The following is a 12,690-nucleotide window of genomic DNA, read 5'->3' as shown; positions in this document are numbered from 1 at the left end:
AAAAGCAAAAAAGAAAGTGGCGTTTGGAAAATTGCCCTTGAAAATAATCAAGACGTTTGTTTGCCTCCATTCCTGCTGTTGGTGCATAGCTTTTCAGCTCTGTGGCTGTAGCCCAGAAAAGAGAATATCTATCTGCTTAATGGATTTATATTCCCATTATGCTTCCACGTAGAGATATCTATGATCCATGGAGGAAGACAAGACTTTTTAAGACTTGAAGACTCCAGTCGGCTTTTGAGAACTATTAGATCCAGATTCAGAAGCTACTATTAGGAAGGCAGCTTTTCCTCTTGAATTAGTTTTGCTTTTCTTTGCTGGGTCTTTGAAACAAAGTTTTTTTGGGTCTGCTTTTCACTAACAAGGATGGTTTTGTTCAGTTAAACTGAGTATTTTTCAGTCAAAATAAAAGAAAATATTTTCTTACAAAACTAATAAGCCACTTCTTGGATAGCTGAGAGCATTTAACCTGCAACCTTGTGCCTAAAAACAAACCTGATGTATTCAGGTATTGGAAATAAAGACTTTCTTTGTTGTATATTGTTTATGTAACTACCCCCCACCATTCCTCTTCAGCAACGTGGTCCCCCAATTGTGGTTTACGTTAATAGCAAAAATTAACCTGAAAATGCTCCTATAACAAACATGCTTATGTGTAACAAGAACCAGCACATTCCCCTCCCCTCTGAAATTATTTTGACCTAGCCCCAGTCTTGCTTGAGAATTTTGTAGATAACAGCTACATTGTTAACCTATAATGTTAATTGCATTTTTATATTTTTTGCTTCTAGCAACAGTATACTATCTTAATAGAATATAACCTGACACTGTTAGCAATTGAAATTATGTCAAAACAAATGTTTGTGTCATATGCTAATGTCTTTTCTACAAATGAAACATTAATGAACACTTAGTACATACTTAGGTTGTACCAAATACTATTCATTAGGAGAAAGCAGTTATGACCATAATCCCTATATCTACATTTTCAGTTTAATAAATTCAAGTTTTATATAACCTTTAAAGTTAGTAGGTTTAAAAAGTTGAATCAGAATTTTATTGTTTTATGCTTTATAAAAAGGAAACTAAAATAGAATTGTTGATAGAAATGGGAAGTTACTCTCCAATTAAAAAAAAACACTATTATTTACAAAATTGGAAATGAAAAGTAGAAAATTAATTTTGGAACTTGAGCACCAATTGATAAAATTGGCATAACTTCCAGTGGAGTATCCCACCTTGCCTCAGGTGAGAGAAGGGAAAAGTGCCTTTCTTCCATAGGTCATGGTGATTAATGGAAGAATGGAGAAGAAAACCACTTTATCCCATTTTACATCTTGACTTGATTTCAGTGATCTGCTTTGACAAACCATGCAAAAATGTAGTCATAATCAGGTTGGGAATACAGGCATTTTTTCAGACCTTTTCAACATATGTATGGATTTCTCTCCTGTTGGAGCCAATCTTAACCTGATTGCACACAAATGCAGCCTTAACCTCCTTCACACTAAAGCACTGGCACATTAAAATCAGCTGTTTTTGATTACTGGAAGGCATAAGTTAGAGGTCAGAGAAATGGAATAGTCACTAAGTGTATAAGATATTACACTGAAATCTGTTAAAAATGAGACAATAAATGGCAATAAATGGCTATAAGATAAAAACAGTGTAATGCTTTAGCTTATTTTTAAATTATTGCATCCTCATTTGATGTTTTAAAAAAGAAAGAATATCTAGAGATATCTTAAGTCATGAAGTTACTCAGTGTTCATTCCCCAACTTTTCTTTTTGATTAGTTATATTTTTCTTTTATTTCTGATGACATACTTGTAGAATTTTTTAGGATTTTCTGACACTCATTCTTCAGGATTCTAGTCTGGAGATCACAAGATCTGGGGCTCTGCACCCTGTCAACTCATTAATTCTGTTACCCTTGTCAAGTCACTTAACCTCTCTTGGCCTCTATTTCCTCATTTGTAAATTGAGGGCATTGGGGGGACATTTTCTAAGATCCAGTCCAGTTCTAAAAATCCAGTGATTCTAAGACAGATTGCCAAAAGATACGAGCAAGTTCTATGGTTGTCATGTAAGCCCAAGAGCGTTGTTCATGACAGAAGGACTGAATGCTTTTCTAGTAGCTGTACCAGGCATTTGCCAAGCCTTTCACATCTGGCAGCTTTTCACCCCTCCTGCCTCCTCACAGACTAAGCAAGACTCCTTAAATCCGCCTATGACCTGTGGTTTAGCCACAAACATACCAGGAGGCTAGAGAAAGAAAGGGGAGGAGGTCAAAAGAGACTATGATAAAAAGGGGTAAATAGTAAGAGAAAATAAAGAACGAGTGTAGGAGACAAGGGCAGAAAAGAAAGCACGACTCGAAGACCATACTCATTGCTCATACCTGTCTTCCACTCCTTTCACTTCCCCCTGAGGACACTTAATTACTATAATTTTTTCTGTAGGGACTAATTTATTCTGTTAATACACAATCTGGAGATTCAAATGGAAGGGATTTCAAGTCTGGACCATGTTGTACTTTAAAAATACATAAATAGAAATATGCTATTATATATTTAAATGACAAATGGAAGAACAAAATCATGGGAAGCATGGAGTTGGAAGATGTTCATGTACAGGGGAAATTGTTGTCATTGGGTAACTGTAATGTTCAGGACTGGCCAACATAACCTCAACCTGAAATAATCTGCCCCGTGTGTATGGCGTTCCTTGTTATTTTGTAAGATCCCATGACAACTAATTTTAACTTACCAGATCTTGAGCGCTGCTATGTGCTACTCACTGGTCTAGGCATGATACTGCTCAGAGTCTTTACAGACCTTTTTCTAGTGGGAATCATGGCAATAAAGAAGTAGATAAGTTCATAATTTCATGTGGAGATGGAGATTGGCAAGAAATGTAAAACAGGATAATAAACTAGTATAAGATTGGGCTGGAAGTGTATTATTTTATACAGGGTATTCAGGGAAATTGAGGGAATAACATTTGTTCAGAGATCTAAATGAAGGAGACCTTTTGAAGAGCTAAGGAAGCCTTTTTTTTTTTTTTTTTTTTTTTTTTTTTAGCTATCGATGCAATGGTTGTTAAATGTCCTTGATTCTTCCAAGTTAAATTAAGAAAGAGGAAGGAAGGGATCCCTGGGTGGCGCAGCGGTTTGGCGCCTGCCTTTGGCCCAGGGCGCGATCCTGGAGACTCGGGATCGAATCCCACGTTGGGCTCCCTGCATGGAGCCTGCTTCTCCCTCTGCCTGTGTCTCTGCCCCTCTCTCTCTCTCTCTCTCTCTGTGACTATCATGAATAAATAAATAAAATCTTTAAAAAAAAAAAAAAAAAAGAGGAAGGAATTACAATCTGGGGAGCCTCTGCCTGGCCCAGGGTGATACATAGCAGGTTTCTAGTGGCAGAGCCAAGAACAGGTTCAATGGCTTGCTGTCTAGGAAACCCAAGTTTTCCCTGTTCCTTGAAATAAAAATCAAAGATAAAGCTAGGGCTGTCCATCAAAGAAGCCAACTTTATTTCCCCTGTAGCCTAGACACATCATCTTACTTTTGTTCTACAAATACTTAAAAAAAAAAAAAAAAATGATGCCCTGCCATTACCACCACCTCTCAATATCTTCCACCTGATATAAAAACCTACCCCCAAGGTCATTTCCTTAAACACCAAGGCATTGAACCACTGGCTTTGCTTTAATTGAGCTGCCCTTACAAAGACCCTCTTCTTTTATTTTAGTATCATTGGTTCATTTTGTTGGGGAAAGTGTGACATCCAGATGATTGTTTTCCATCATTAGTGTTTTGGAAGCACCCTCTGGGCTAGCCTCTGAGGTTACCTTGTGTTGAGCAGCACTCTGCCCCCTGGCTCCCTGGAAGGTCTGGGAATTTGAGTCCCACCCCCCACATTTTGGGTGCCCAGCATGGCTCTTCTCTTTCTGACCCAGTCAAGCAATCAGACTGATAGAGTAATTTAGGTGATACTTTGACGCTCAGTTTTCTGTCTCTTTTGCTTGTGGTTGCCTCTGCTCGCCCTGCGGTAGTTATTAGCAACATTATGATGTGATTCTTTAAGCCCTTGTCAGATTTTCTCAGAACTGTGCTAAAAATTTAAACATGGAATCTGCTACTATATACTATTTCAATTTGAAAATAACTCCTTCCTCTTAAGAGACATTTACCTGACCCTCCTCTACTTTGTCCTTAAGTGGCTTTTAGCTTGATAGAAAACAAAAGAAAATACTATTTAGCAACTTAGAAACAATTTCTGCAAACATCTACTTTTTAAAAAGCAATAGTAAAAAGAAAGACCTCTCTAATCTTTGTTGTCAGTACATAAACTGACAGCAACATGTGGACTAGGTATTAGATAATCTAAGTAAAGATGATTGTGGATTGTGCTGGATTGAATGGAGAGCAGGAAATAAGCACATTTGCAGTAGAATCAGGTCAAGAAAATATGCTTTAGACATATGTTCTTTATTTCTGTACATTTTGTTTACATTTGAGTTGCAATTTATGTGGTCTGTTTTATACATGCCAACCTTAAGAGTAGTTTGGAAGAGAGAGGATAAGAGAAAAACCTCTTTTCTTAAGCTTTCAGAGCTGTCAGGAATGTAGGTACTGGAATTATGACATGAAGAAGAAAGCATCTAAAGAGGAAATTCTTGTGTCTCTGTTTGCTGTGCTAAATACTATTTGTGTTAGTCACTTGAAGCAAATTGTACTGGTTCTCAGGTACTCTGGACACATGACCGCTAATAGTCCTGTTTATGGAGATAATGAACTGGGACAGTCACCCACTAGCAGCCACATTTTAAATGTTGATGTATATTTACTGTGTAAAGTTGATATTTAACCAAGATCCACCTGTCTCTAGATGGTTCTCTCAGTAGCCACAGTGTCTAATTCCTGCTTCTGTGGTCTGAGCAATGAGCCTTCAGGCAGTGTCTTGAAAAGTGTTCCTGCCCTCTTTGCCCCCCTTCCCATCCCTTTTTAATTCTTTAAATTTGTTTCCTGGAAAGTGGATAAGGCATCATCGTTGGGACTGTTGATACTGGTGATGGTGGTTTTATTTTTGTTGCTTTGTAGCATTGATTTCTTTAGGATTGAGTGATTCTCCTATGGCAGAGGGTAAGGGTCTAAGGCAATAAGGGAGCAGGGAAGTGGGCTCTCATGCAGTGTGCATTGGAGATGACAAAAATTTGAGAGGACAAAAGTAAGTATGGTTGTGGACTTAGACATAAACATCTAAGGGGGTGCAAAGCACTGATGACATGGAGTCTGTAAGAAAGGGATAGAAGACCAGCTCTTCCGCTAGTTTCATTTTGAGCCTGTCTGGGTGCCAGCCTTATTTGCCTGAGGGACCAGGGGAGTGAGCAAGTGAAAGAAGCCACACCTTTGTTCCGCTCCCCAGCTTCCCATCTGGGATTCTCTACTAGCCTCATTTAATTGCAGTCCAGAGCAGCATGTACTAGTCTGTTTTATGGGTACTTGTAAAAAGGATTTCTCAACTACACATGCCACCGAGGGCCTGTTGTTCTGTGTGTAACAAGGCAAGGACAGGACAATTCCAAAGGGGCCTTTCTCTTAGGAATTTTACACAGCAGTAAGCTACTCTGATCTTAATGTAAAATATATAAAGCAATTTTTACAACACTCTAAAATAAAAACAACTTTAATAGGACACACATGGTGTCAGTGGTTAAGTTTATTTTCCCCCCTTCAAGGGGACTTTTTTTTTCCCCTTATGAGATAAGAAAGCCTGAAGTATAATCCCCTAATGGTTTCTCAGAACAACTTACTTTCCTCACCAGACACCTCACTAGAATCTTTAAATGATGTTGATAAAAAGGGCGCAGGCGGTTTACTCATGGAGATTTCCTGTAAATACTTATCCAGCTACTAGACTGACTTAGAACTGTAGTTGTGGATATCATCCAGGATCGAGAGGCAGAAAGAAAACATTTTAATGGAAATAATGACAGAGTTTTACTAAAATCTCAGCATGACTCATGTTGTCATCATAGAGAAGTGGTTAAGATGATAAAATTACTCTGCGCAATAGTGGGGCAAAAGGTTCAGGTGGCAAAAGTTATTACCATTAATTTAAACTAAAAATGTAAAGGCAGTAGGTTTTGCTTTACAATTGACCTGTTTATATAATACTTGGATCTACTGTTTCTGTGTGTCAGTATTATTTTCTTCTATTTGAGGACTTTGGAAACCAGGAGTAAAATATTTGAACTAGTATAATCAAGAGACATTTGGTAATTGATGTTATGCCCTTATTATTAGTCAAAGGATTTCATAATAACAATGTAAAAATATTTAATAACATGCTAAAACAAAACAAAATTTAAACATCAGGACTAGGAAAAACTTATAACAAGAGCTCAGGACTGATAAAGAAAATAGACCATATGAATCTATGTTGGTTGAAATAATTGAGCCAGAAATTTGGCCTTGGGTTTCCTACCCAAGGCAAAGGGGAAAAGTAAATATGGCCTTTTCTCTCTTAATTTCAAATAAATGATTATAAAATACAAAAGAATTTAATAGTTCCTAGGGGGAAAATCAGTATATATACACATGTATATGCATATTAACATATATACATAAACATATTAATGTGTACACATAGATATATGCATGTGTGTGTATATGAATATATACAGACACACACAAACATGGGTATTAATTCCAATTTCAAACACATGAAAATATGTATGTGTGTAGGAAGGGGTGGGACTTGTGTCATAGAATTAAAGAGATTAATGATTCTTACAGAAAACATTTCAGTTCCACAGAGACAAACACGAAACAGATTTCTCAAATGAGGAATCATATTCAGAATAATGAAAGGTATGGTGTACAGTGTCTTTATCAATATCCACATCCCTAGTGTATGTTTGCAGAAGACAGGCAGCTTGGGAGTGTTTATTCCTCAATGGAAGCTGAAGGCATAATTGTGAAAGTTGACTATCTAAAGGCCTGGGCAGTATAGAATCAAGATTTGTTGACTTATCAGTTGTATTTGAGTACAATTGTCCAATAGGTTCTTTTAATAAATATTGAATACATTTAGAACTTCATGTGGAATACTCCACATGGTGTGTGGAGGACCTAGAAAACGTGTAGTTGTTTTGAGGGTCAGTTATCCTTTGAACTTGCCAATAACTGTGGTGTCTTTTCTATATAGTAAGGTGTTCTTAAGTAAGTTCGGGAGTTGCAGGCACTCCTGGCTGACTCAGTTAAGTGTCCGACTTGGTTTCAGCTGGGGTTGTGATCTCAGGGTCATGATCTCAGGTTCCTGAGATGGAGCCCCAGTTCAGGCTCCACACTCAGCAGGGAGTCTGCTTGAGATTCTCTCTCCCTGCGCACATCACCCTCCCCTCTACCCCCGCCCAACTTGTGTGTGCTCATTTGTTGGATCTCTCTCTCTCTCTAAGTCTTTAAAAATCAGGAGTTGTATATTTAGACGAGTTATTTATTTCCAGTGATTATCTCAAGTCTTGCACTAATATTTTTAATAACCCATTTTGGTTTTTGTTTCTTTAAGGCTGGCCTTCAATTATTTTAATTTGTTAAAACTATTTGATATGAGAGAACCACATAGATTTGAAGTAAATGCTTACTGAGTGTAGCTGAGTTTATTAAAATATGTTGTCATGAGAAACGAGCAGGATGAGAGTGATACAATCAAGAGTTTATAGTCTCCTTAAGGAAGGAGAAAAATGCACATTACAAAATAACGAAAGAAGCAAAGTTAAATTTGTAAATGTAAGCATTGTTACAGGCTCTGATATTATAGAAAATAGCATTTTTAGCTGTTGTGGCCAGGAAATGCTTCCTGAAGAACAAAATTAAAATTTTATTAAAAGGAGGTGGGTGGGAAATATGTTTTCTTTCTTTCTTTTCTTTCTTTTCTTTCTTCTCTTTCTTTTCTTTCTTTCTTTCTTCCTTCCTTCCTTCCTTCCTTCCTTCCTTCCTTCCTTCCTTCCTTCCTTCCTTCCTTCCTTCCTTCCTTTCATCATTTTAGACTGGGAGAACATTGTGGGGGAAAGATGCAGATGCCAGTGTCCCTGTTGTGTCAGAGAGAGGGTGAGCAAAAGAGCCTGGCTGTAGCAGAGTTTGTTAGGGGCAGTTACAAAAACTCCCAGCAAAAATATAAATTGCATACAGATGGCAAAAGTGCTTCTGTGAAGAGGACAGGATGTTTCATTTTACCTAGCACACAGTGGAGAGCCAGAGCCACAGGGCAGTTGAGCCTCCAAGTGTATCTTAGCGGAATTTCGGTTGAACATGGAAGTGGCTGAGGTTGTGTTGGTGACATGGAAGTAAGTAGACTTTACATCCCAAATTTGGGGCAGAGTGTTAAGCAGAGTCTGAGTTTGGGAGAATTACCAGAGAATACTTATGGGTTCTGATGTTTATGCATTTTTCTGTTATGCTTGCTTTTCTAAAGAGAGCAGGATTTTGTCTTGCTGTGACCCTTATCTTTTTCTGCCAACTTTTTAAGCCAAGCCATTCCCCCAGTTTGTATTAGTGCAGTTTATTTTTGTAAAAATCTAGGCGCATTCTGCATTCACCCTAACCAAACTATATTTACTTTCTAACTGCTACTTTCATTTACCATTTACCAAGACCCTTAGATGTGTTATTCCCTATTTTCAAGCTTGTGATGTTAAACTTCTGATAGATTTCCCTTACAAGCCAGCTTCAAATACTCTGAAAATTTAGAATATACCCATTAAATTAATTAAATATTATTCAAATCAAAGATGAAAATGTTCCTTCAAGCCCTAATTTCAGTTATATAATCTAAGGTGGTTTTATCTAGCATGTTGTTTACTAGCCGCTTTGTGTTGGGTTGAGAAGGATTCTGAGTTAGATTCTGGGTTCAGGAGAAAACTACATAGTTACCAATTGGTGATGTTTGCAGGCATAGAAAGCAGTGCATCCCATATTCTCCCTAATTCTAATCATTTGAGTCCTCCTGCTCTTGGCTTTCTCCTCCCTTCTCTCCACTGCCCCTCCCCCAACATACGCTTGGCTGTCTTTGACAAAGATTCATCTAACTTCTATTTTATGCCTGAAGTGATGTCAGGATTGTATATTGGTTGGGACGGGGAAACAGTATGGAAAAATAGAGGAAAGAGTTTTAAATTTGATACATCCTGGTTTTTATCACTTACTTGTTGAATGATATTGGTTAAATTACTTTATCTCTCGAAGCTGAGACTTAACGAAATGGGGATGTTATGTCATAGGATCATTTTAAGGGAGTAAATAAGCATATATGCAAATAGGTTTTATTCTACATTTTATTGTAATTCTGTTAATGCTATATTTTTCATTCTTCCTATGGCTGGATTACTCTTGCCTCTTCTCTTTCCTTTGATTTCTGCCCATCTGCTAGCTTCAGCTGTCATTCAGATGTGAAATTATCTTCCATTTGTGCCCCAATCACACCAGTTTGGCTGTTGGTGGGCAGCTTTCTCTAGATATTTTGCCAGCATGTCAAACTAAGCATAACTAAAACATACCTTGTTGTCTTTCTAAAACCTTATTCCCCCCCGGGATGGTTATCCTTCCTAAAGGTATCTCTAACTTTCCAGTTACCCAGGCTCTCGGCCTTCTGTTTCTCTTCTTTACATTCAGATAAATTAGGACCCAGATCTTTCCTCAAGCACCTGAAAGTATGCAAACTTGAAAAATTTACTTAATCTAAGCTTCAGAATTTGTATTATGGGGATAAATAGCAGATACCTGCTTCATAGGATTGTCATGAGGATTAAATATCATCATTTAAAACCACTGAGGATCAGAAAATGTAGAATGTTACTTATTTGATTAATAACCACCCACCCACCCACCTCTTTTTCTCCACTTTCCATTCATTGTGGTCTCCACTTAAGGCCTTTTTATTTCTGTAGAAGATTGCAAGAGCCTTTTTGTGGGCAGAGAGTACAGGTTAACTTCTATTCCAGCTAATATATGTGGGAGCACATTCTAAGCTGAACTTATTCCTCATTTACAGTCCAATCTAGGTGATAAGATGGAAACATTAATCTCTAAAAATGGCTAGGACAGCCATTGTGTATCCGTATGAGCCTAGGACTAGTGCAGAGCAAGCCTCCAGTGTTGCAAAGGAGGAAGTTTTCAGGCGGACTTGGGCCGGTTAATGCTAGCTGAGGGGACAAAACTTCAGAATACAGACCTGGAATTAGGAGAGGATTTGAAGAAGTAAAAATGAGTCAAGGGTGAAGGAGGGAGAAGATGAGCAAAAGTGTGACAAAATTGGTTTGTGTATAGGCAAATTTTTTTAAAGATTTTTATTTATTAATGAGAGACACAGAGAAAGGCAGAGACACAGGCAGAGGGAGAAGCAGGCTCCATGCAGGGAGCCTGACGTGGGACTCGATCCTGGGACTCTGGGATCATGCCCTGAGTCGAAGTCAGATGCTCAACCACTAAGCCACCCAGGCATCCTTGGGCACATATATAAATATATGTGACAAATATATAAATATATATAATCACATATATAAATATATATATAAATGAGAATATACATATATATATACAAAGAGAGAGAATCTGTTGAAACAACACACGTATTAGGAAGCAAAAGGAAAAAATTGGGGCAGAAGGTAGAGAGACAAGGAGAAGGAATGAGCTCAGCAGATACTTCAAAATCAGTAAGAGTAGATTGCCAAATTAAGTCTCGTGGATTTGACTGGTGCCAGAAGAATATGAGACTGACTGAAAAATTATCACAAGGAAGAGGAAATCTCTGTCCATTTGTGGGGATTCAATTATAAATGCAAGCTGGGTAAGTGAGTATTCAAAAAGAAACCAAAGCACGGGTGTAACATAGGATACATAGTTTATAATATCTAGCCACCTGAGTCATAAGGTAATGAACCCAAAATTAGGAACATGGGTACAGATGTTTAACAAAGTCAGTGATGTGTTTTGCAGCACTGTGCTTAAAGATACATTTGCTTTGGAAATTTAATTTTTTTTAAGTTTTATTTATTTATTCACGAGAGGCACGCAGAGGCAGAGACATAGGCAGAAGGAGAAGCAGGCTCCCTGTAGAGAGCCCGATGCAGGAGTCAGTCCCAGGACCCCAGGATCATGCCATTAAGCCAAAGGCAGATGCTCAAGCACTGGGCCACCCAGGTGTCCTAGAAATTCAATTTCTTGAACCTATTTGTAACAGTAATTTAATCTTGAGGAAACTTCTAGAAGGAAAGAAGCTCTAGACCTAGAGTGGTCAAACTCGGTTCCTTGCAGGGGAAAACAAGGACCCTTGTGCGGTTGACCCTTGAACAGTGCAAGGGTTGGGGCACTGACCCTCGATGTAGTCAAAACTCCCTTCCTTTACGTGTGTGAAGCTGGGGTGCAGAGGTGCCCAGTGAATTACCCAGACTCATGGTAAATGGTAGAGGCAAAGCTTGATTCTTGCTTAAACATCAACCTTGGAGCTCTTTTCTCCCACACGGCCTCTTTATCTCTCAGCCTACAGTAATTTCTGGGAATTCCTCAGAGGTAATACAACTAGGACTGTTCATGTTATCACATAGACATCCTCCATGTGACTGGCCTTAACATTTTTGCAATATTTTCTCTTGGAATGGTAGTATAACAGCATGGATTGAATTCAACAATATATCTACTGTTTGCAGGGGACTCTGTAAAACACAATGATGGTCCAATGAAAACAAAAAATCTCTCCAGCTAATTTATAGTCTTTCTTTCTTTTCTTTTTCTTTTCTTTTTCTTTTTCTTTCTTTTCTTTTTCTTTCTTTTCTTTTTCTTTCTTTTCTTTTTCTTTTCTTTTTTCTTTTCTTTCTTTTTTTTCTTTCTTTTTCTTTTTTTTTTTTTTTACGATTTTATTCATGAGAGACACAGAGAGGCAGCGACATAGGCAGAGGGGAGAAGCAAGCTCCCTCTGGGGATCCTAGGACTCTGGGATCACGACCTGAGCCAAGGGCAGACAGTCAACCACTGAGCCACCCAAGCATCCCTAATTTATAGTTTTTCATTGGGATTTACAAACTACCTACATTTAAAATGGTATAAGGTGAGTAAGCACATGATATGCTCTGAGCAAAACTTTATTTCATCTTGCGCTGCCTGTTTAACATTTTGTTCAGTAGATATTCTCTTGTTTCTGGGAGACAGTTCTGGAAGGTCTCATACCTTTTCTGCTCACTTTTGGCGATACGGTTCTATGATCACTTCTAGTCATTGATGTCATCTTACTTTAGTTATTAGAATGTCTAGTCGGAGATAACCACAATTAGAAACTTGAATTAGTAATAATTGGACTATAAATAGAAAATGTACAACAGACTTTGGCTGATATGAAGTCTATTTTCCAAAATACCTGTGGATAGAAAAATCCATTTTCTAAACCACCTCTTTCCTGAAGATTATAAATTAAATGACCCTCTGATGAAATGGTAAAACAACAAAATGGAAGATGTATATCATGTAGACTTTCATCTCTCTCTCTCTCTCTCTCTCTCTTCGTTTCATTTTACATCCAAGCTATGGAGAAGGAAACCATATGCCTCTGTCTTGTGTGTATGCAAAGATTTCTTGTAGTATTCTTGTATTTTCATGTTGGGAATGGTATTGCTAACTTGAGTAATTTAAAGTAATTTCTG

At 37.9% G+C, this 12,690-nt stretch overlaps 1 protein-coding gene across 3 annotated transcripts in view; it reads left to right on the top strand.

Annotated features, from left to right (window-relative positions):
- RSPO2 (R-spondin 2) overlaps positions 1–12,690 on the top strand; it is a 154,283-nt gene that overhangs the window by 104,718 nt on the left and 36,875 nt on the right. The window lies entirely within an intron of this gene.

This window comes from Canis lupus, chromosome 13 (assembly GCF_003254725.2).
Source record: "Canis lupus dingo isolate Sandy chromosome 13, ASM325472v2, whole genome shotgun sequence".
In the NCBI taxonomy this organism is placed as follows: Eukaryota; Metazoa; Chordata; class Mammalia; order Carnivora; family Canidae; genus Canis; species Canis lupus.
Note: the sequence above shows the minus strand (reverse complement) of the source record. Positions and strands in the feature narration are given on the sequence as shown.